The sequence below is a fragment of the Pseudorasbora parva genome, chromosome 6, assembly GCF_024679245.1.
Source record: "Pseudorasbora parva isolate DD20220531a chromosome 6, ASM2467924v1, whole genome shotgun sequence".
NCBI classification, from domain to species: Eukaryota; Metazoa; Chordata; class Actinopteri; order Cypriniformes; family Gobionidae; genus Pseudorasbora; species Pseudorasbora parva.
In genome coordinates this window covers 47,529,111-47,549,312 of record NC_090177.1, presented here as the reverse complement: position 1 = coordinate 47,549,312, position 20,202 = coordinate 47,529,111, and the positions used below count along the sequence as shown (strand labels likewise).

The window sequence follows — 20,202 nt, the reverse complement described above, 5'->3', positions numbered from 1 at the left end:
ATGAGCTCAAACAAAGCTCCTGAAAGAAAAAATGCATGTAGCAAACAGACAGACCACCACGTAGTCGGCAGGGTTCGAACCTGCGCGGGGAAACCCCACTGGATTTCGAGTCCATCGCCTTAACCTCTCGGCAACAACTACCCCATTTAGTGAGCAGCATGCTATTTTTTGGCTGGATGTGTAGGCTAGAGTTCTCCAGGTACAATGCACCCAGCTATAAAATCTAGATGTGTGCTGCACCTGAAGATAGAGTAGACAGCAGGGTTTTAACCTGCGCAGGTAAAACCCAATGGATTTCAAGTCAATCACCTTAACCTCTTGGCCACAACAATGTCATTCAGAAAGTAGGATGCTATTTTCTAGACTGGATGTGAAGGGTACAGTACACCAGGAAAAATTAACCCAGCTGGAAATTCTAGATGTGTGCTGAATCTGAAGTTAGAGATGAAAATGTGCTTAAACAAAGTTGCTTCACGACCTAACGCTTGAAGCACACAAAGCATCACGTAGTTGGCAGGGTTCGAACCTGCGCGGGGAGACCCCAATGGATTTCAAGTCCATCGCCTTAACCTCTCGGCCACGACTATCCCATTTAGCGAGTAGCATGCTATTTTTTTGGCTGGATGTGAAGGGTAGAGTACACCAGGTAGAATGCATCCAGCTAGAAAATCTGGATGTGTGCTGCACCTGAAGTTAGAGAAGACATTGAACTCAAACAAAGCTTCTCAAAGACACAATACTTGGAGGAAACAGACAAAGTATCACGTAGTCGGCAGGGTTCGAACCTGCGCGGGGAGAACCCAATGGATGTCAAGTCCATCGCCTTAACCTCTCGGCTACGACTACCACATTTGGTAAGCAGCATGCTATTTTTTGGCTGGATGTGTAGGGTAGAGTACACCAGGTACAAAGCATCAAGCTACAAAATTTAGATGTGTTCTGCATATGAAGTTAGAGAAGATAATGAGCTCAAACAAAGCACCTGAAAGAAAAAATGCTTGTAGCAAATAGACAAACCACCACATAGTCGGCAGGGTTTGAACCTGCGCGGGTAGACCCCAAATGGATTTCAAGTCCATCGCCTTAACCTCTCGGCCACGACTACCCCATTTAGCGAGCAGCATGCTATTTTTTGGCTTGATGTGAAGGGTAGAGGTCACCAGGTACAAAGCATCCAGCTACAAAATCTGGATGTGTGCTGCACCTGAAGTAAGAGAAGACATTGAACTCAAACAAAGCTTCTCAAAGACACAATACTTGGAGGAAACAGACAAAGTATCACGTAGTCGGCAGGGTTCGAACCTGCGCGGGGAGACCCCAATGGATTTCAAGTCCATCGCCTTTACCTCTCGGCAACGACTACCACATTTGGTAAGCAGCATAATATTTTTTGGCTGGATGTGTAGGGTAGAGTACACCAGGTACAAAGCATCCAGCTACAAAATTTAGATGTGTTCTGCATATGAAGTTAGAGAAGATAATGAGCTCAAACAAAGCACCTGAAAGAAAAAATGCTTGTAGCAAACAGACAAACCACCACGTAGCCGGCAGGGTTTGAACCTGCGCGAGGGAAACCCCAATGGATTTCAAGTCCATCGCCTTAACCTCTCGGCCACGACTACCCCATTTATTGAGCAGCAAGCTATTTTTTTGGCTGGATGTAAAGGGTAGATTACACCAGGTAGAATGGACCCGGCTACAAAATTTAGATGTGTGCTGCATCTGAAGTTAGAGAAGACAATGAGCTCAAACAAAGCTCCTGAAAGAAAAAATGCATGTAGCAAACAGACAAACCACCACGTAGTCGGCAGGGTTCGAACCTGCGCGGGGAAACCCCAATGGATTTCGAGTCCATCGCCTTAACCTCTCGGCCACGACTACCCCATTTAGTGAGCAGCATGCTATTTTTTGGCTGGATGTGTAGGCTAGAGTTCACCAGGTACAATGCACCCAGCTATAAAATCTAGATGTGTGCTGCACCTGAAGATAGAGTAGACAGCAGGGTTTTAACCTGCGCAGGTAAAACCCAATGGATTTCAAGTCAATCACCTTAACCTCTTGGCCACAACAATGTCATTCAGAAAGTAGGATGCTATTTTCTAGACTGGATGTGAAGGGTACAGTACACCAGGAAAAATTAACCCAGCTGGAAATTCTAGATGTGTGCTGAATCTGAAGTTAGAGATGAAAATGTGCTTAAACAAAGTTGCTTCACGACCTAACGCTTGAAGCAAACAAAGCATCACGTAGTTGGCAGGGTTCGAACCTGCGCGGGGAGACCCCAATGGATTTCAAGTCCATCGTCTTAACCTCTCGGCCACGACTATCCCATTTAGCGAGTAGCATGCTATTCTTTTGGCTGGATGTGAAGGGTAGAGTACACCAGGTAGAATTCATCCAGCTAGAAAATCTGGATGTGTGCTGCACCTGAAGTTAGAGAAGACATTGAACTCAAACAAAGCTTCTCAAAGACACAATACTTGGAGGAAACAGACAAAGTATCACGCAGTCGGCAGGGTTCGAACCTGCGCGGGGAGACCACAACGGATTTCAAGTCCATCGCCTTAACCTCTCGGCCACGACTACCCCGTTTAGTGAGCAGCATGCTATTTTTTTGGCTGAATGTGTAGGGTAGAGTACACCTGGTAGAATTCATCCAGCTAGAAAATCTGGATGTGTGCTGCACCTGAAGTTAGAGAAGACATTGAACTCAAACAAAGCTTCTCAAAGACACAATACTTGGAGGAAACAGACAAAGTATCATGTAGTCGGCAGGGTTCGAACCTGCGCTGGGAGACCCCAATGGATTTCAAGTCCATCGCCTTAACCTCTCGGCCACGACTACCCCGTTTCGTGAGCAGCATGCTATTTTATGGCTGAATGTGTAGGGTAGAGTACACCAGGTAGAATGCATCCTGCTACAAAATCTGGATGTGTGCTGCACCTGAAGTTAGAGAAGACATTGAACTCAAACAAAGCTTCTCAAAGACACAATACTTGGAGGAAACAGACAAAGCATCACGTAGTCGGCAGGGTTCGAACCTGCGCGGGGAGACCCCAATGGATTTCAAGTCCATCGCCTTAACCTCTCGGCCACGACTACCACATTTGGTAAGCAGCATGCTATTTTTTGGCTGGATGTGTAGGGTAGAGTACACCAGGTACAAAGCATCCAGCTACAAAATTTAGATGTGTTCTGCATATGAAGTTAGAGAAGATAATGAGCTCAAACAAAGCACCTGAAAGAAAAAATGCTTGTAGCAAACAGACAAACCACCACGTAGTCGGCAGGGTTTGAACCTGCGCGAGGGAAACCCCAATGGATTTCAAGTCCATCGCCTTAACCTCTCAGCCACGACTACCCCATTTATTGAGCAGCATGCTATTTTTTTGGCTGGATGTAAAGGGTAGATTACACCAGGTAGAATGGACCAGGCTACAAAATTTAGATGTGTGCTGCATCTGAAGTTAGAGAAGACAATGAGCTCAAACAAAGCTCCTGAAAGAAAAAATGCATGTAGCAAACAGACAGACCACCACGTAGTCGGCAGGGTTCGAACCTGCGCGGGGAAACCCCACTGGATTTCGAGTCCATCGCCTTAACCTCTCGGCCACGTCTACCCCATTTAGTGAGCAGCATGCTATTTTTTGGCTGGATGTGTAGGCTAGAGTTCACCAGGTACAATGCACCCAGCTATAAAATCTAGATGTGTGCTGCACCTGAAGATAGAGTAGACAGCAGGGTTTTAACCTGCGCAGGTAAAACCCAATGGATTTCAAGTCAATCACCTTAACCTCTTGGCCACAACAATGTCATTCAGAAAGTAGGATGCTATTTTCTAGACTGGATGTGAAGGGCACAGTACACCAGGAAAAATTAACCCAGCTGGAAATTCTAGATGTGTGCTGAATCTGAAGTTAGAGATGAAAATGTGCTAAAACAAAGTTGCTTCACGACCTAACGCTTGAAGCAAACAAAGCATCACGTAGTTGGCAAGGTTCGAACCTGCGCGGGGAGACCCCAATGGATTTCAAGTCCATTGCCTTAACCTCTCAGCCACGACTATCCCATTTAGCGAGTAGCATGCTATTTTTTTGGCTGGATGTGAAGGGTAGAGTACACCAGGTAGAATTCATCCAGCTAGAAAATCTGGATGTGTGCTGCACCTGAAGTTAGAGAAGACATTGAACTCAAACAAAGCTTCTCAAAGACACAATACTTGGAGGAAACAGACAAAGTATCACGTAGTCGGCAGGGTTCGAACCTGCGCGGGGAGAACCCAATGGATGTCAAGTCCATCGCCTTAACCTCTCGGCTACGACTACCACATTTGGTAAGCAGCATGCTATTTTTTGGCTGGATGTGTAGGGTAGAGTACACCAGGTACAAAGCATCAAGCTACAAAATTTAGATGTGTTCTGCATATGAAGTTAGAGAAGATAATGAGCTCAAACAAAGCACCTGAAAGAAAAAATGCTTGTAGCAAATAGACAAACCACCACATAGTCGGCAGGGTTTGAACCTGCGCGGGGAGACCCCAATGGATTTCAAGTCCATCGCCTTAACCTCTCGGCCACGACTACCCCATTTAGCGAGCAGCATGCTATTTTTTGGCTTGATGTGAAGGGTAGAGGTCACCAGGTACAAAGCATCCAGCTACAAAATCTGGATGTGTGCTGCACCTGAAGTTAGAGAAGACATTGAACTCAAACAAAGCTTCTCAAAGACACAATACTTGGAGGAAACAGACAAAGTATCACGTAGTCGGCAGGGTTCGAACCTGCGCGGGGAGACCCCAATGGATTTCAAGTCCATCGCCTTAACCTCTCGGCAACGACTACCACATTTGGTAAGCAGCATAATATTTTTTGGCTGGATGTGTAGGGTAGAGTACACCAGGTACAAAGCATCCAGCTACAAAATTTAGATGTGTTCTGCATATGAAGTTAGAGAAGATAATGAGCTCAAACAAAGCACCTGAAAGAAAATATGCTTGTAGCAAACAGACAAACCACCACGTAGTCGGCAGGGTTTGAACCTGCGCGAGGGAAACCCCAATGGATTTCAAGTCCATCGCCTTAACCTCTCGGCCACGACTACCCCATTTATTGAGCAGCAAGCTATTTTTTTGGCTGGATGTAAAGGGTAGATTACACCAGGTAGAATGGACCCGGCTACAAAATTTAGATGTGTGCTGCATCTGAAGTTAGAGAAGACAATGAGCTCAAACAAAGCTCCTGAAACTAAAAATGCATGTAGCAAACAGACAAACCACCACGTAGTCGGCAGGGTTCGAACCTGCGCGGGGAAACCCCAATGGATTTCGAGTCCATCGCCTTAACCTCTCGGCCACGACTACCCCATTTAGTGAGCAGCATGCTATTTTTTGGCTGGATGTGTAGGCTAGAGTTCACCAGGTACAATGCACCCAGCTATAAAATCTAGATGTGTGCTGCACCTGAAGATAGAGTAGACAGCAGGGTTTTAACCTGCGCAGGTAAAACCCAATGGATTTCAAGTCAATCACCTTAACCTCTTGGCCACAACAATGTGATTCAGAAAGTAGGATGCTATTTTCTAGACTGGATGTGAAGGGTACAGTACACCAGGAAAAATTAACCCAGCTGGAAATTCTAGATGTGTGCTGAATCTGAAGTTAGAGATGAAAATGTGCTTAAACAAAGTTGCTTCACGACCTAACGCTTGAAGCAAACAAAGCATCACGTAGTTGGCAGGGTTCGAACCTGCGCGGGGAGACCCCAATGGATTTCAAGTCCATCGCCTTAACCTCTCGGCCACGACTATCCCATTTAGCGAGTAGCATGCTATTCTTTTGGCTGGATGTGAAGGGTAGAGTACACCAGGTAGAATTCATCCAGCTAGAAAATCTGGATGTGTGCTGCACCTGAAGTTAGAGAAGACATTGAACTCAAACAAAGCTTCTCAAAGACACAATACTTGGAGGAAACAGACAAAGTATCACGTAGTCGGCAGGGTTCGAACCTGCGCGGGGAGACCACAATGGATTTCAAGTCCATCGCCTTAACCTCTCGGCCACGACTACCCCGTTTAGTGAGCAGCATGCTATTTTTTTGGCTGAATGTGTAGGGTAGAGTACACCAGGTAGAATTCATCCAGCTAGAAAATCTGGATGTGTGCTGCACCTGAAGTTAGAGAAGACATTGAACTCAAACAAAGCTTCTCAAAGACACAATACTTGGAGGAAACAGACAAAGTATCATGTAGTCGGCAGGGTTCGAACCTGCGCTGGGAGACCCCAATGGATTTCAAGTCCATCGCCTTAACCTCTCGGCCACGACTACCCCGTTTCGTGAGCAGCATGCTATTTTATGGCTGAATGTGTAGGGTAGAGTACACCAGGTAGAATGCATCCAGCTACAAAATCTGGATGTGTGCTGCACCTGAAGTTAGAGAAGACATTGAACTCAAACAAAGCTTCTCAAAGACACAATACTTGGAGGAAACAGACAAAGTATCACGTAGTCGGCAGGGTTCAAACATGCGCGGTGAGACCCCAATGGATTTCAAGTCCATCGCCTTAACCTCTTGGCCACGACTACCACATTTGGTAAGCAGCATGCTATTTTTTGGCTGGATGTGTAGGGTAGAGTACACCAGGTACAAAGCATCCAGCTACAAAATTTAGATGTGTTCTGCATATGAAGTTAGAGAAGATAATGAGCTCAAATAAAGCACCTGAAAGAAAAAATGCTTGTAGCAAATAGACAAACCACCACATAGTCGGCAGGGTTTGTACTTGCGCGGGGAGACCCCAATGGATTTCAAGTCCATCGCCTTAACCTCTTGGCCACGACTACCCCATTTAGCGAGCAGCATGCTATTTTTTGGCTTGATGTGAAGGGTAGAGGTCACCAGGTACAAAGCATCCAGCTACAAAATCTGGATGTGTGCTGCACCTGAAGTTAGAGAAGACATTGAACTCAAACAAAGCTTCTCAAAGACACAATACTTGGAGGAAACAGACAAAGTATCACGTAGTCGGCAGGGTTCGAACCTGCGCTGGGAGGCCCCAATGGATTTCAATTCCATCGCCTTAACCTCTCGGCCACGACTACCACATTTGGTAAGCAGCATGCTATTTTTTGGCTGGATGTGTAGGGTAGAGTACACCAGGTACAAAGCATCCAGCTACAAAATTTAGATGTGTTCTGCATATGAAGTTAGAGAAGATAATGAGCTCAAACAAAGCACCTGAAAGAAAAAATGCTTGTAGCAAATAGACAAACCACCACGTAGTCGGCAGGGTTTGAACCTGCGCGAGGGAAACCCCAATGGATTTCAAGTCCATCGCCTTAACCTCTCGGCCACGACTACCCCATTTATTGAGCAGCATGCAATTTTTTTGGCTGGATGTAAAGGGTAGATTACACCAGGTAGAATGGACCAGGCTACAAAATTTAGATGTGTGCTGCATCTGAAGTTAGAGAAGACAATGAGCTCAAATAAAGCTCCTGAAAGAAAAAATGCATGTAGCAAACAGACAGACCACCACGTAGTCGGCAGGGTTCGAACCTGCGCGGGGAAACCCCACTGGATTTCGAGTCCATCGCCTTAACCTCTCGGCAACAACTACCCCATTTAGTGAGCAGCATGCTATTTTTTGGCTGGATGTGTAGGCTAGAGTTCACCAGGTACAATGCACCCAGCTATACAATCTAGATGTGTGCTGCACCTGAAGATAGAGTAGACAGCAGGGTTTTAACCTGCGCAGGTAAAACCCAATGGATTTCAAGTCAATCACCTTAACCTCTTGGCCACAACAATGTCATTCAGAAAGTAGGATGCTATTTTCTAGACTGGATGTGAAGGGTACAGTACACCAGGAAAAATTAACCCAGCTGGAAATTCTAGATGTGTGCTGAATCTGAAGTTAGAGATGAAAATGTGCTTAAACAAAGTTGCTTCACGACCTAACGCTTAAAGCACACAAAGCATCACGTAGTTGGCAGGGTTCGAACCTGCGCGGGGAGACCCCAATGGATTTCAAGTCCATCGCCTTAACCTCTCGACCACGACTATCCCATTTAGCGAGTAGCATGCTATTTTTTTGCCTATATGTGTAGGGTAGAGTACACCAGGTACAAAGCATCAAGCTACAAAATTTAGATGTGTTCTGCATATGAAGTTAGAGAAGATAATGAGCTCAAACAAAGCACCTGAAAGAAAAAATGCTTGTAGCAAATAGACAAACCACCACATAGTCGGCAGGGTTTGAACCTGCGCGGGGAGACCCCAATGGATTTCAAGTCCATCGCCTTAACCTCTCGGCCACGACTACCCCATTTAGCGAGCAGCATGCTATTTTTTGGCTTGATGTGAAGGGTAGAGGTCACCAGGTACAAAGCATCCAGCTACAAAATCTGGATGTGTGCTGCACCTGAAGTTAGAGAAGACATTGAACTCAAACAAAGCTTCTCAAAGACACAATACTTGGAGGAAACAGACAAAGTATCACATAGTCGGCAGGGTTCGAACCTGCGCGGGGAGACCCCAATGGATTTCAAGTCCATCGCCTTAACCTCTCGGCCACGACTACCACATTTGGTAAGCAGCATGCTATTTTTTGGCTGGATGTGTAGGGTAGAGTACACCAGGTACAAAGCATCCAGCTACAAAAATTTAGATGTGTTCTGCATATGAAGTTAGAGAAGATAATGAGCTCAAACAAAGCACCTGAAAGAAAAAATGCTTGTAGCAAACAGACAAACCACCACGTAGTTGGCAGGGTTTGAACCTGCGCGGGGAAACCCCAATGGATTTCAAGTCCATCGCCTTAACCTCTCGGCCACGACTACCCCCTTTATTGAGCAGCATGCTATTTTTTTGGCTGGATGTAATGGGTAGATTACACCAGGTAGAATGGACCCGGCTACAAAATTTAGATGTGTGCTGCATCTGAAGTTAGAGAAGACAATGAGCTCAAACAAAGCTCCTGAAAGAAAAAATGCATGTAGCAAACAGACAAACCATCACGTAGTCGGCTGGGTTCGAACCTGCGCCGGGAGACCCCAATGGATTTCAAGTCCATCGCCTTAACCTCTCGGCCACGACTACCCCATTTAGTGAGCAGCATGCTATTTTTTGGCTGAATGTGTAGGGTAGAGTACACCAGGTAGAATTCATCCAGCTAGAAAATCTGGATGTGTGCTTCACCTGAAGTTAGAGAAGACATTGAACTCAAACAAAGCTTCTCAAAGACACAATACTTGGAGGAAACAGACAAAGTATCACGTAGTCGGCAGGGTTCGAACCTGCGCGGGGAGACCCCAATGGATTTCAAGTCCATCGCCTTAACCTCTCGGCCACGACTACCACATTTGGTAAGCAGCATGCTATTTTTTGGCTGGATGTGTAGGGTAGAGTACACCAGGTACAAAGCATCCAGCTACAAAATTTAGATGTGTTCTGCATATGAAGTTAGAGAAGATAATGAGCTCAAATAAAGCACCTGAAAGAAAAAATGCTTGTAGCAAATAGACAAACCACCACATAGTCGGCAGGGTTTGAACCTGCGCGGGGAGACCCCAATGGATTTCAAGTCCATCGCCTTAACCTCTCGGCCACGACTACCCCATTTAGCGAGCAGCATGCTATTTTTTGGCTTGATGTGAAGGGTAGAGGTCACCAGGTACAAAGCATCCAGCTACAAAATCTGGATGTGTGCTGCACCTGAAGTTAGAGAAGACATTGAACTCAAACAAAGCTTCTCAAAGACACAATACTTGGAGGAAACAGACAAAATATCACGTAGTCGGCAGGGTCCGAACCTGCGCGGGGAGACCCCAATGGAATTCAAGTCCATCGCCTTAACCTCTCGGCCACGACTACCACATTTGGTAAGCAGCATGCTATTTTTTTGGCTGGATGTAAAGGGTAGATTACACCAGGTAGAATGGACCCGGCTACAAAATTTAGATGTGTGCTGCATCTGAAGTTAGAGAAGACAATGAGCTCAAACAAAGCTCCTGAAAGAAAAAATGCATGTAGCAAACAGACAAACCACCACGTAGTCGGCAGGGTTCGAACCTGCGCGGGCAGACCCCAATGGATTTCAAGTCCATCGCCTTAACCTCTCGGCCACGACTACCCCGTTTAGTGAGCAGCATGCTATTTTTTGGCTGGATGTGTAGGGTAGAGTACACCAGGTAGAATGCATCCAGCTACAAAATCTGGATGTGTGCTGCACCTGAAGTTAGAGAAGACATTGAACTCAAACAAAGCTCCTCAAAGACACAATGCTTGGAGGAAACAGACAAGGTATCACGTAGTCGGCAGGGTTTGAACTTGCGCGCGGAAACCCAAATGGATTTCAAGTCCATCGCTTTAACCTCTCGGCCACGACTACCCCATTTAGTGAGCAGCATGCTATTTTTTTGGCTGGATAAAAATGGTAGATTACACCAGGTAGAATGGACCCGGCTACAAAATTTAGATGTGTGCTGCATCTGAAGTTAGAGAAGACAATGAGCTCAAACAAAGCTCCTGAAAGAAAAAATGCATGTAGCAAACAGACAAACCACCACATAGTCGGCAGGGTTCGAACCTGCGCGGGGAAACCCCAATAGATTTCGAGTACATGGCCTTAACCTCTCGGCCACGACTACCCCATTTAGCGAGCAGCATGCTATTTTTTGGCTGGATGTGTAGGCTAGAGTTCACCGGATACAATGCACCCAGCTATAAAATCTAGATGTTTGCTGCACCTGAAGATAGAGTAGACAGCAGGGTTTTAACCTGCGCAGGTAAAACCCAATGGATTTCAAGTCAATCACCTTAACCTCTTGGCCACAACAATGTCATTCAGAAAGTAGGATGCTATTTTCTAGACTGGATGTGAAGGGTACAGTACACCAGGAAAAATTAACCCAGCTGGAAATTCTAGATGTGTGCTGAATCTGAAGTTAGAGATGAAAATGTGCTTAAACAAAGTTGCTTCACGACCTAACGCTTGAAGCAAACAAAGCATCACGTAGCCGGCAGGGTTCGAACCTGCGCGGGGAGACCCCAAAGGATTTCAAGTCCATCGCCTTAACCTCTCGGCCATGACTATCCCATTTAGTGAGCAGCATGCTATTTTTTTGGCTGGATGTGAAGGGTAGAGTACACCAGGTACAATGCAAACAGCTACAAAATCTAGATGTGTGCTGCACCTGAAGATAGAGTAGACAGCAGGGTTTTAACCTGCGCAGGTAAAACCTAATGGATTTCAAGTCAATCACCTTAACCTCTTGGCCACAACAATGTTATTCAGAAAGTAGGATGCTATTTTCTAGACTGGATGTGAAGGGTACAGTACACCAGGAAAAATTAACCCAGCTGGAAAATCTAGATGTGTGCTGAATCTGAAGTTAGAGATGAAAATGTGCTCAAACAAAGTTGCTTCACGACCTAATGCTTGAAGCAAACAAAGCATCACGTAGTCGGCAGGGTTCGAACCTGCGCGGGGAGACCCCAATGGATTTCAAGTCCATCGCCTTAACCTCTCGGCCACGACTACCCCGTTTAGTGAGCAGCATGCTATTTTTTGGCTGAATGTGTAGGGTAGAGTACACCAGGTAGAATTCATCCAGCTAGAAAATCTGGATGTGTGCTGCACCTGAAGTTAGAGAAGACATTGAACTGAAACAAAGCTTCTCAAAGACACAATACTTGGAGGCAACAGACAAAGTATCATGTAGTCGGCAGGGTTCGAACCTGCGCTGGGAGACCCCAATGGATTTCAAGTCCATCGCCTTAGCCTCTCGGCCATGACTACCCCGTTTAGTGAGCAGCAATGCTATTTTATGGCTGAATGTGAAGGGTAGAGGTCACCAGGTACAAAGCATCCAGCTACAAAATCTGGATGTGTGCTGCACCTGAAGTTAGAGAAGACATTGAACTCAAACAAAGCTTCTCAAAGACACAATACTTGGAGGAAACAGACAAAGTATCACGTAGTCGGCAGGGTTCGAACCTGCGCGGGGAGACCCCAATGGCTTTCAAGTCAATCGCCTTAACCTCTCGGCCACGATTACCACATTTGGTAAGCAGCATGCTATTTTTTGGCTGGATGTGTAGGGTAGAGTACAACAGGTACAAAGCATCCAGCTACAAAATTTAGATGTGTTCTGCATATGAAGTTAGAGAAGATAATGAGCTCAAACAAAGCACCTGAAAGAAAAAATGCTTGTAGCAAACAGACAAACCACCACGTAGTCGGCAGGGTTTGAACCTGCGCGAGGGAAACCCCAATGGATTTCAAGTCCATCGCCTTAACCTCTCGGCCACGACTACCCCTTTTATTGAGCAGCATGCTATTTTTTTGGCTGGATGTAAAGGGTAGATTACACCAGGTAGAATGGACCAGGCTACAAAATTTAGATGTGTGCTGCATCTGAAGTTAGAGAAGACAATGAGCTCAAACAAAGCTCCTGAAAGAAAAAATGCATGTAGCAAACAGACAGACCACCACGTAGTCGGCAGGGTTCGAACCTGCGCGGGGAAACCCCACTGGATTTCGAGTCCATCGCCTTAACCTCTCGGCCACGTCTACCCCATTTAGTGAGCAGCATGCTATTTTTTGGCTGGATGTGTAGGCTAGAGTTCACCAGGTACAATGCACCCAGCTATAAAATCTAGATGTGTGCTGCACCTGAAGATAGAGTAGACAGCAGGGTTTTAACCTGCGCAGGTAAAACCCAATGGATTTCAAGTCAATCACCTTAACCTCTTGGCCACAACAATGTCATTCAGAAAGTAGGATAATATTTTCTAGACTGGATGTGAAGGGCACAGTACACCAGGAAAAATTAACCCAGCTGGAAATTCTAGATGTGTGCTGAATCTGAAGTTAGAGATGAAAATGTGCTAAAACAAAGTTGCTTCACGACCTAACGCTTGAAGCAAACAAAGCATCACGTAGTTGGCAAGGTTCGAACCTGCGCGGGGAGACCCCAATGGATTTCAAGTCCATTGCCTTAACCTCTCAGCCACGACTATCCCATTTAGCGAGTAGCATGCTATTTTTTTGGCTGGATGTGAAGGGTAGAGTACACCAGGTAGAATTCATCCAGCTAGAAAATCTGGATGTGTGCTGCACCTGAAGTTAGAGAAGACATTGAACTCAAACAAAGCTTCTCAAAGACACAATACTTGGAGGAAACAGACAAAGTATCACGTAGTCGGCAGGGTTCGAACCTGCGCGGGGAGACCACAATGGATTTCAAGTCCATCGCCTTAACCTCTCGGCCACGACTACCCCGTTTAGTGAGCAGCATGCTATTTTTTTGGCTGAATGTGTAGGGTAGAGTACACCAGGTAGAATTCATCCAGCTAGAAAATCTGGATGTGTGCTGCATCTGAAGTTAGAGAAGACAATGAGCTCAAACAAAGCTCCTGAAAGAAAAAATGCATGTAGCAAACAGACAAACCACCACGTAGTCGGCTGGGTTCGAACCTGCGCGGGGAGACCCCAATGGATTTCAAGTCCATCGCCTTAACCTCTCGGCCACGACTACCCCATTTAGTGAGCAGCATGCTATTTTTTGGCTGAATGTGTAGGGTAGAGTACACCAGGTAGAATTCATCCAGCTAGAAAATCTGGATGTGTGCTGCACCTGAAGTTAGAGAAGACATTGAACTCAAACAAAGCTTCTCAAAGACACAATACTTGGAGGAAACAGACAAAGTATCACGTAGTCGGCAGGGTTCGAACCTGCGCGGGGAGACCCCAATGGATTTCAAGTCCATCGCCTTAACCTCTCGGCCACGACTACCACATTTGGTAAGCAGCATGCTATTTTTTGGCTGGATGTGTAGGGTAGAGTACACCAGGTACAAAGCATCCAGCTACAAAATTTAGATGTGTTCTGCATATGAAGTTAGAGAAGATAATGAGCTCAAATAAAGCACCTGAAAGAAAAAATGCTTGTAGCAAATAGACAAACCACCACATAGTCGGCAGGGTTTGAACCTGCGCGGGGAGACCCCAATGGATTTCAAGTCCATCGCCTTAACCTCTCGGCCACGACTACCCCATTTAGCGAGCAGCATGCTATTTTTTGGCTTGATGTGAAGGGTAGAGGTCACCAGGTACAAAGCATCCAGCTACAAAATCTGGATGTGTGCTGCACCTGAAGTTAGAGAAGACATTGAACTCAAACAAAGCTTCTCAAAGACACAATACTTGGAGGAAACAGACAAAATATCACGTAGTCGGCAGGGTCCGAACCTGCGCGGGGAGACCCCAATGGAATTCAAGTCCATCGCCTTAACCTCTCGGCCACGACTACCACATTTGGTAAGCAGCATGCTATTTTTTTGGCTGGATGTAAAGGGTAGATTACACCAGGTAGAATGGACCCGGCTACAAAATTTAGATGTGTGCTGCATCTGAAGTTAGAGAAGACAATGAGCTCAAACAAAGCTCCTGAAAGAAAAAATGCATGTAGCAAACAGACAAACCACCACGTAGTCGGCAGGGTTCGAACCTGCGCGGGGAAACCCCAATGGATTTCGAGTCCATCACCTTAACCTCTCTGCCACGACTACCCCATTTAGTGAGCAGCATGCTATTTTCTGGCTGGAAGTGTAGAATAGAGTTCATCAGGTACAATGCACCCAGCTATAAAATCTAGATGTGTGCTGCACCTGAAGATAGAGTAGACAGCAGGGTTTTAACCTGCGCAGGTAAAACCCAATGGATTTCAAGTCAATCACCTTAACCTCTTGGCCACAACAATGTCATTCAGAAAGTAGGATGCTATTTTCTAGACTGGATGTGAAGGGTACAGTACACCAGGAAAAATTAACCCAGCTGGAAATTCTAGATGTGTGCTGAATCTGAAGTTAGAGATGAAAATGTGCTTAAACAAAGTTGCTTCACAACCTAACGCTTGAAGCAAACAAAGCATCACGTAGTCGGCAGGGTTCGAACCTGCGCGGGGAGACCCCAAAGGATTTCAAGTCCATCGCCTTAACCTCTCGGCCATGACTATCCCATTTAGCGAGCAGCATGCTATTTTTTTGGCTGGATGTGAAGGGTAGAGTACACCAGGTACAATGCAAACAGCTACAAAATCTAGATGTGTGCTGCACCTGAAGATAGAGTAGACAGCAGGGTTTTAACCTGCGCAGGTAAAACCTAATGGATTTCAAGTCAATCACCTTAACCTCTTGGCCACAACAATGTTATTCAGAAAGTAGGATGCTATTTTCTAGACTGGATGTGAAGGGTACAGTACACCAGGAAAAATTAACCCAGCTGGAAAATCTAGATGTGTGCTGAATCTGAAGTTAGAGATGAAAATGTGCTCAAACAAAGTTGCTTCACGACCTAATGCTTGAAGCAAACAAAGCATCACGTAGTCGGCAAGGTTCGAACCTGCGCGGGGAGACCCCAATGGATTTCAAGTCCATCGCCGTAACCTCTCGGCCACGACTACCCCGTTTAGTGAGCAGCATGCTATTTTTTGGCTGAATGTGTAGGGTAGAGTACACCAGGTAGAATGCATCCAGCTACAAAATCTGGATGTGTGCTGCACCTGAAGTTAGAGAAGACATTGAATTCAAACAAAGCTTCTCAAAGACAGAATACTTGGAGGAAACAGACAAAGTATCACGTAGTCGGCAGGGTTCGAACCTGCGCGGGGAGACCCCAATGGATTTCAAGTCCATCGCCTTAACCTCTCGGCCACGACTACCACATTTGGTAAGCAGCATGCTATTTTTTGGCTGGATGGGTAGGGTAGAGTACACCAGGTACAAATCATCCAGCTACAAAATTTAGATGTGTTCTGCATATGAAGTTAGAGAAGATAATGAGCTCAAACAAAGCACCTGAAAGAAAAAATGCTTGTAGCAAATAGACAAACCACGACGTAGTCGGCAGGGTTTGAACCTGCGCGGGGAGACCCCAATGGATTTCAAGTCCATCGCCTTAACCTCTCGGCCACGACTACCCCATTTATTGAGCAGCATGCTATTTTTTTGGCTGGATGTAAAGGGTAGATTACACCAGGTAGAATGGACCCGGCTACAAAATTTAGATGTGTGCTGCATCTGAAGTTAGAGAAGACAATGAGCTCAAACAAAGCTCCTGAAAGAAAAAATGCATGTAGCAAACAGACAAACCACCACGTAGTCGGCAGGGTTCGAACCTGCGCGGGGAAACCCCAATGGATTTCGAGTCCATCGCCGTAACCTCTCGGCCACGACTACCCCGTTTAGTGAGCAGCATGCTATTTTTTGGCTGAATGTGTAGGGTAGAGTACACCAGGTAGAATGCATCCAGCTACAAAATCTGGATGTGTGCTGCACCTGAAGTTAGAGAAGACATTGAATTCAAACAAAGCTTCTCAAAGACAGAATACTTGGAGGAAACAGACAATGTATCACGTAGTCGGCAGGGTTAGAACCTGCGCGGGGAGACCCCAATGGATTTCAAGTCCATTGCCTTAACCTCTCGGCCACGACTACCACATTTGGTAAGCAGCATGCTATTTTTTGGCTGGATGGGTAGGGTAGAGCACACCAGGTACAAAGCATCCAGCTACAAAATTTAGATGTGTTCTGCATATGAAGTTAGAGAAGATAATGAGCTCAAACAAAGCACCTGAAAGAAAAAATGCTTGTAGCAAATAGACAAACCACGACGTAGTCGGCAGGGTTTGAACCTGCGCGGGGAGACCCCAATGGATTTCAAGTCCATCGCCTTAACCTCTCGGCCACGACTACCCCATTTATTGAGCAGCATGCTATTTTTTTGGCTGGATGTAAAGGGTAGATTACACCAGGTAGAATGGACCCGGCTACAAAATTTAGATGTGTGCTGCATCTGAAGTTAGAGAAGACAATGAGCTCAAACAAAGCTCCTGAAAGAAAAAATGCATGTAGCAAACAGACAAACCACCACGTAGTCGGCAGGGTTCGAACCTGCGCGGGGAAACCCCAATGGATTTCGAGTCCATCGCCTTAAACTCTCGGCCCCGACTACCCCATTTAGTGAGCAGCATGCTATTTTTTGGCTGGAAGTGTAGGCTAGAGTTCACCAGGTACAATGCACCCAGCTACAAAATCTAGATGTGTGCTGCACCTGAAGATAGAGTAGACAGCAGGGTTTTAACCTGCTCAGGTAAAACCCAATGGATTTCAAGTCAATCACCTTAACCTCTTGGCCACAACAATGTGATTCAGAAAGTAGGATGCTATTTTCTAGACTGGATGTGAAGGGTACAGTACACCAGGAAAAAATAACCCAGCTGGAAATTCTAGATGTGTGCTGAATCTGAAGTTAGAGATGAAAATGTGCTTAAACAAAGTTGCTTCACGACCTAACGCTTGAAGCAAACAAAGCATCACGTAGTCGGCAGGGTTCGAACCTGCGCGGGGAGACCCCAACGGATTTCAAGTCCATCGCCTTAACCTCTCGGCCACGACTACCCCGCTTAGTGAGCAGCATGCTATTTTTTGGCTGGATGTGTAGGGTAGAGTACACCAGGTAGAATGCATCCAGCTACAAAATCTGGATGTGTGCTGCACCTGAAGTTAGAGAAGACATTGAACTCAAACAAAGCTCCTCAAAGACACAATGCTTGGAGGAAACAGACAAGGTATCACGTAGTCGGCAGGGTTTGAACCTGCGCGGGGAAACCCAAATGGATTTCAAGTCCATCGCCTTAACCTCTCGGCCACGACTACCACATTTAGTGAGCAGCATGCTATTTTTTTGGCTGGATGTAAATGGTAGATTACACCAGGTAGAATGGACCCGGCTACAAAATTTAGATGTGTGCTGCATCTGAAGTTAGAGAAGACAATGAGCTCAAACAAAGCTCCTGAAAGAAAAAATGCATGTAGCAAACCACCACGTAGTCGGCAGGGTTCGAACCTGCGCGGGGAAACCCCAATAGATTTCGAGTACATCGCCTTAACCTCTCGGCCACGACTACCCCATTTAGCGAGCAGCATGCTATTTTTTGGCTGGATGTGTAGGCTAGAGTTCACCGGATACAATGCACCCAGCTATAAAATCTAGATGTTTGCTGCACCTGAAGATAGAGTAGACAGCAGGGTTTTAACCTGCGCAGGTAAAACCCAATGGATTTCAAGTCAATCACCTTAACCTCTTGGCCACAACAATGTCATTCAGAAAGTAGGATGCTATTTTCTAGACTGGATGTGAAGGGTACAGTACACCAGGAAAAATTAACCCAGCTGGAAATTCTAGATGTGTGCTGAATCTGAAGTTAGAGATGAAAATGTGCTTAAACAAAGTTGCTTCACGACCTAACGCTTGAAGCAAACAAAGCATCACGTAGCCGGCAGGGTTCGAACCTGCGCGGGGAGACCCCAAAGGATTTCAAGTCCATCGCCTTAACCTCTCGGCCATGACTATCCCATTTAGCGAGCAGCATGCTATTTTTTTGGCTGGATGTGAAGGGTAGAGTACACCAGGTACAATGCAAACAGCTACAAAATCTAGATGTGTGCTGCACCTGAAGATAGAGTAGACAGCAGGGTTTTAACCTGCGCAGGTAAAACCTAATGGATTTCAAGTCAATCACCTTAACCTCTTGGCCACAACAATGTTATTCAGAAAGTAGGATGCTATTTTCTAGACTGGATGTGAAGGGTACAGTACACCAGGAAAAATTAACCCAGCTGGAAAATCTAGATGTGTGCTGAATCTGAAGTTAGAGATGAAAATGTGCTCAAACAAAGTTGCTTCACGACCTAATGCTTGAAGCAAACAAAGCATCACGTAGTCGGCAGGGTTCGAACCTGCGCGGGGAGACCCCAATGGATTTCAAGTCCATCGCCGTAACCTCTCGGCCACGACTACCCCGTTTAGTGAGCAGCATGCTATTTTTTGGCTGAATGTGTAGGGTAGAGTACACCAGGTAGAATGCATCCAGCTACAAAATCTGGATGTGTGCTGCACCTGAAGTTAGAGAAGACATTGAATTCAAACAAAGCTTCTCAAAGACAGAATACTTGGAGGAAACAGACAAAGTATCACGTAGTCGACAGGGTTCGAACCTGCGCGGGGAGACCCCAATGGATTTCAAGTCCATCGCCTTAACCTCTCGGCCACGACTACCACATTTGGTAAGCAGCATGCTATTTTTTGGCTGGATGGGTAGGGTAGAGTACACCAGGTACAAATCATCCAGCTACAAAATTTAGATGTGTTCTGCATATGAAGTTAGAGAAGATAATGAGCTCAAACAAAGCACCTGAAAGAAAAAATGCTTGTAGCAAATAGACAAACCACGACGTAGTCGGCAGGGTTTGAACCTGCGCGGGGAGACCCCAATGGATTTCAAGTCCATCGCCTTAACCTCTCGGCCACGACTACCCCATTTATTGAGCAGCATGCTATTTTTTTGGCTGGATGTAAAGGGTAGATTACACCAGGTAGAATGGACCCGGCTACAAAATTTAGATGTGTGCTGCATCTGAAGTTAGAGAAGACAATGAGCTCAAACAAAGCTCCTGAAAGAAAAAATGCATGTAGCAAACAGACAAACCACCACGTAGTCGGCAGGGTTCGAACCTGCGCGGGGAAACCCCAATGGATTTCGAGTCCATCGCCGTAACCTCTCGGCCACGACTACCCCGTTTAGTGAGCAGCATGCTATTTTTTGGCTGAATGTGTAGGGTAGAGTACACCAGGTAGAATGCATCCAGCTACAAAATCTGGATGTGTGCTGCACCTGAAGTTAGAGAAGACATTGAATTCAAACAAAGCTTCTCAAAGACAGAATACTTGGAGGAAACAGACAAAGTATCACGTAGTCGGCAGGGTTCGAACCTGCGCGGGGAGACCCCAATGGATTTCAAGTCCATCGCCTTAACCTCTCGGCCACGACTACCACATTTGGTAAGCAGCATGCTATTTTTTGGCTGGATGGGTAGGGTAGAGCACACCAGGTACAAAGCATCCAGCTACAAAATTTAGATGTGTTCTGCATATGAAGTTAGAGAAGATAATGAGCTCAAACAAAGCACCTGAAAGAAAAAATGCTTGTAGCAAATAGACAAACCACGACGTAGTCGGCAGGGTTTTAACCTGCGCGGGGAGACCCCAATGGATTTCAAGTCCATCGCCTTAACCTCTCGGCCACGACTACCCCATTTATTGAGCAGCATGCTATTTTTTTGGCTGGATGTAAAGGGTA

The 20,202-nt window shown here is 45.8% G+C and overlaps 43 non-coding genes across 43 annotated transcripts; all 43 read right to left on the bottom strand.

Moving 5' to 3' along the window:
• Positions 1 to 59: 59 nt before the first annotated feature.
• On the bottom strand, positions 60 to 141 carry trnas-cga (transfer RNA serine (anticodon CGA)). Its single transcript has one exon. It is a non-coding gene; the product is annotated as a tRNA-Ser (tRNA).
• Positions 142 to 1,281: 1,140 nt separating this feature from the next.
• trnas-uga (transfer RNA serine (anticodon UGA)) lies at positions 1,282 to 1,363 on the bottom strand. Its single transcript has one exon. It is a non-coding gene; the product is annotated as a tRNA-Ser (tRNA).
• Positions 1,364 to 1,539: 176 nt separating this feature from the next.
• Positions 1,540 to 1,622, bottom strand: trnas-uga (transfer RNA serine (anticodon UGA)). Its single transcript has one exon. It is a non-coding gene; the product is annotated as a tRNA-Ser (tRNA).
• A 177-nt stretch (positions 1,623 to 1,799) lies between these two features.
• On the bottom strand, positions 1,800 to 1,881 carry trnas-cga (transfer RNA serine (anticodon CGA)). Its single transcript has one exon. It is a non-coding gene; the product is annotated as a tRNA-Ser (tRNA).
• An 882-nt stretch (positions 1,882 to 2,763) lies between these two features.
• Positions 2,764 to 2,845, bottom strand: trnas-uga (transfer RNA serine (anticodon UGA)). The gene has a single exon. It is a non-coding gene; the product is annotated as a tRNA-Ser (tRNA).
• A 176-nt stretch (positions 2,846 to 3,021) lies between these two features.
• On the bottom strand, positions 3,022 to 3,103 carry trnas-uga (transfer RNA serine (anticodon UGA)). The gene has a single exon. It is a non-coding gene; the product is annotated as a tRNA-Ser (tRNA).
• A 436-nt stretch (positions 3,104 to 3,539) lies between these two features.
• On the bottom strand, positions 3,540 to 3,621 carry trnas-cga (transfer RNA serine (anticodon CGA)). The gene has a single exon. It is a non-coding gene; the product is annotated as a tRNA-Ser (tRNA).
• An 881-nt stretch (positions 3,622 to 4,502) lies between these two features.
• On the bottom strand, positions 4,503 to 4,584 carry trnas-uga (transfer RNA serine (anticodon UGA)). Its single transcript has one exon. It is a non-coding gene; the product is annotated as a tRNA-Ser (tRNA).
• Positions 4,585 to 4,760: 176 nt separating this feature from the next.
• trnas-uga (transfer RNA serine (anticodon UGA)) lies at positions 4,761 to 4,842 on the bottom strand. Its single transcript has one exon. It is a non-coding gene; the product is annotated as a tRNA-Ser (tRNA).
• A 176-nt stretch (positions 4,843 to 5,018) lies between these two features.
• Positions 5,019 to 5,101, bottom strand: trnas-uga (transfer RNA serine (anticodon UGA)). Its single transcript has one exon. It is a non-coding gene; the product is annotated as a tRNA-Ser (tRNA).
• A 177-nt stretch (positions 5,102 to 5,278) lies between these two features.
• Positions 5,279 to 5,360, bottom strand: trnas-cga (transfer RNA serine (anticodon CGA)). The gene has a single exon. It is a non-coding gene; the product is annotated as a tRNA-Ser (tRNA).
• An 882-nt stretch (positions 5,361 to 6,242) lies between these two features.
• trnas-uga (transfer RNA serine (anticodon UGA)) lies at positions 6,243 to 6,324 on the bottom strand. Its single transcript has one exon. It is a non-coding gene; the product is annotated as a tRNA-Ser (tRNA).
• Positions 6,325 to 7,274: 950 nt separating this feature from the next.
• trnas-uga (transfer RNA serine (anticodon UGA)) lies at positions 7,275 to 7,357 on the bottom strand. Its single transcript has one exon. It is a non-coding gene; the product is annotated as a tRNA-Ser (tRNA).
• Positions 7,358 to 7,534: 177 nt separating this feature from the next.
• Positions 7,535 to 7,616, bottom strand: trnas-cga (transfer RNA serine (anticodon CGA)). The gene has a single exon. It is a non-coding gene; the product is annotated as a tRNA-Ser (tRNA).
• Positions 7,617 to 8,239: 623 nt separating this feature from the next.
• Positions 8,240 to 8,321, bottom strand: trnas-uga (transfer RNA serine (anticodon UGA)). The gene has a single exon. It is a non-coding gene; the product is annotated as a tRNA-Ser (tRNA).
• Positions 8,322 to 8,497: 176 nt separating this feature from the next.
• trnas-uga (transfer RNA serine (anticodon UGA)) lies at positions 8,498 to 8,579 on the bottom strand. Its single transcript has one exon. It is a non-coding gene; the product is annotated as a tRNA-Ser (tRNA).
• A 177-nt stretch (positions 8,580 to 8,756) lies between these two features.
• trnas-uga (transfer RNA serine (anticodon UGA)) lies at positions 8,757 to 8,838 on the bottom strand. Its single transcript has one exon. It is a non-coding gene; the product is annotated as a tRNA-Ser (tRNA).
• Positions 8,839 to 9,015: 177 nt separating this feature from the next.
• Positions 9,016 to 9,097, bottom strand: trnas-uga (transfer RNA serine (anticodon UGA)). The gene has a single exon. It is a non-coding gene; the product is annotated as a tRNA-Ser (tRNA).
• Positions 9,098 to 9,273: 176 nt separating this feature from the next.
• On the bottom strand, positions 9,274 to 9,355 carry trnas-uga (transfer RNA serine (anticodon UGA)). Its single transcript has one exon. It is a non-coding gene; the product is annotated as a tRNA-Ser (tRNA).
• A 176-nt stretch (positions 9,356 to 9,531) lies between these two features.
• trnas-uga (transfer RNA serine (anticodon UGA)) lies at positions 9,532 to 9,613 on the bottom strand. The gene has a single exon. It is a non-coding gene; the product is annotated as a tRNA-Ser (tRNA).
• A 435-nt stretch (positions 9,614 to 10,048) lies between these two features.
• Positions 10,049 to 10,130, bottom strand: trnas-uga (transfer RNA serine (anticodon UGA)). Its single transcript has one exon. It is a non-coding gene; the product is annotated as a tRNA-Ser (tRNA).
• A 435-nt stretch (positions 10,131 to 10,565) lies between these two features.
• Positions 10,566 to 10,647, bottom strand: trnas-cga (transfer RNA serine (anticodon CGA)). Its single transcript has one exon. It is a non-coding gene; the product is annotated as a tRNA-Ser (tRNA).
• An 811-nt stretch (positions 10,648 to 11,458) lies between these two features.
• trnas-uga (transfer RNA serine (anticodon UGA)) lies at positions 11,459 to 11,540 on the bottom strand. The gene has a single exon. It is a non-coding gene; the product is annotated as a tRNA-Ser (tRNA).
• A 693-nt stretch (positions 11,541 to 12,233) lies between these two features.
• Positions 12,234 to 12,316, bottom strand: trnas-uga (transfer RNA serine (anticodon UGA)). The gene has a single exon. It is a non-coding gene; the product is annotated as a tRNA-Ser (tRNA).
• Positions 12,317 to 12,493: 177 nt separating this feature from the next.
• On the bottom strand, positions 12,494 to 12,575 carry trnas-cga (transfer RNA serine (anticodon CGA)). The gene has a single exon. It is a non-coding gene; the product is annotated as a tRNA-Ser (tRNA).
• An 882-nt stretch (positions 12,576 to 13,457) lies between these two features.
• trnas-uga (transfer RNA serine (anticodon UGA)) lies at positions 13,458 to 13,539 on the bottom strand. The gene has a single exon. It is a non-coding gene; the product is annotated as a tRNA-Ser (tRNA).
• Positions 13,540 to 13,715: 176 nt separating this feature from the next.
• trnas-uga (transfer RNA serine (anticodon UGA)) lies at positions 13,716 to 13,797 on the bottom strand. The gene has a single exon. It is a non-coding gene; the product is annotated as a tRNA-Ser (tRNA).
• Positions 13,798 to 13,973: 176 nt separating this feature from the next.
• Positions 13,974 to 14,055, bottom strand: trnas-uga (transfer RNA serine (anticodon UGA)). Its single transcript has one exon. It is a non-coding gene; the product is annotated as a tRNA-Ser (tRNA).
• A 435-nt stretch (positions 14,056 to 14,490) lies between these two features.
• trnas-cga (transfer RNA serine (anticodon CGA)) lies at positions 14,491 to 14,572 on the bottom strand. The gene has a single exon. It is a non-coding gene; the product is annotated as a tRNA-Ser (tRNA).
• Positions 14,573 to 15,641: 1,069 nt separating this feature from the next.
• trnas-uga (transfer RNA serine (anticodon UGA)) lies at positions 15,642 to 15,723 on the bottom strand. Its single transcript has one exon. It is a non-coding gene; the product is annotated as a tRNA-Ser (tRNA).
• A 176-nt stretch (positions 15,724 to 15,899) lies between these two features.
• trnas-uga (transfer RNA serine (anticodon UGA)) lies at positions 15,900 to 15,981 on the bottom strand. Its single transcript has one exon. It is a non-coding gene; the product is annotated as a tRNA-Ser (tRNA).
• A 177-nt stretch (positions 15,982 to 16,158) lies between these two features.
• On the bottom strand, positions 16,159 to 16,240 carry trnas-cga (transfer RNA serine (anticodon CGA)). The gene has a single exon. It is a non-coding gene; the product is annotated as a tRNA-Ser (tRNA).
• Positions 16,241 to 16,674: 434 nt separating this feature from the next.
• On the bottom strand, positions 16,675 to 16,756 carry trnas-uga (transfer RNA serine (anticodon UGA)). Its single transcript has one exon. It is a non-coding gene; the product is annotated as a tRNA-Ser (tRNA).
• A 177-nt stretch (positions 16,757 to 16,933) lies between these two features.
• trnas-cga (transfer RNA serine (anticodon CGA)) lies at positions 16,934 to 17,015 on the bottom strand. Its single transcript has one exon. It is a non-coding gene; the product is annotated as a tRNA-Ser (tRNA).
• Positions 17,016 to 17,379: 364 nt separating this feature from the next.
• Positions 17,380 to 17,461, bottom strand: trnas-uga (transfer RNA serine (anticodon UGA)). Its single transcript has one exon. It is a non-coding gene; the product is annotated as a tRNA-Ser (tRNA).
• A 176-nt stretch (positions 17,462 to 17,637) lies between these two features.
• On the bottom strand, positions 17,638 to 17,719 carry trnas-uga (transfer RNA serine (anticodon UGA)). Its single transcript has one exon. It is a non-coding gene; the product is annotated as a tRNA-Ser (tRNA).
• A 169-nt stretch (positions 17,720 to 17,888) lies between these two features.
• On the bottom strand, positions 17,889 to 17,970 carry trnas-cga (transfer RNA serine (anticodon CGA)). The gene has a single exon. It is a non-coding gene; the product is annotated as a tRNA-Ser (tRNA).
• An 811-nt stretch (positions 17,971 to 18,781) lies between these two features.
• trnas-uga (transfer RNA serine (anticodon UGA)) lies at positions 18,782 to 18,863 on the bottom strand. Its single transcript has one exon. It is a non-coding gene; the product is annotated as a tRNA-Ser (tRNA).
• A 176-nt stretch (positions 18,864 to 19,039) lies between these two features.
• On the bottom strand, positions 19,040 to 19,121 carry trnas-uga (transfer RNA serine (anticodon UGA)). The gene has a single exon. It is a non-coding gene; the product is annotated as a tRNA-Ser (tRNA).
• A 176-nt stretch (positions 19,122 to 19,297) lies between these two features.
• Positions 19,298 to 19,379, bottom strand: trnas-uga (transfer RNA serine (anticodon UGA)). Its single transcript has one exon. It is a non-coding gene; the product is annotated as a tRNA-Ser (tRNA).
• A 177-nt stretch (positions 19,380 to 19,556) lies between these two features.
• On the bottom strand, positions 19,557 to 19,638 carry trnas-cga (transfer RNA serine (anticodon CGA)). The gene has a single exon. It is a non-coding gene; the product is annotated as a tRNA-Ser (tRNA).
• Positions 19,639 to 19,814: 176 nt separating this feature from the next.
• On the bottom strand, positions 19,815 to 19,896 carry trnas-uga (transfer RNA serine (anticodon UGA)). Its single transcript has one exon. It is a non-coding gene; the product is annotated as a tRNA-Ser (tRNA).
• Positions 19,897 to 20,072: 176 nt separating this feature from the next.
• trnas-uga (transfer RNA serine (anticodon UGA)) lies at positions 20,073 to 20,154 on the bottom strand. The gene has a single exon. It is a non-coding gene; the product is annotated as a tRNA-Ser (tRNA).
• Between the last annotated feature and the right edge of the window lie 48 nt (positions 20,155 to 20,202).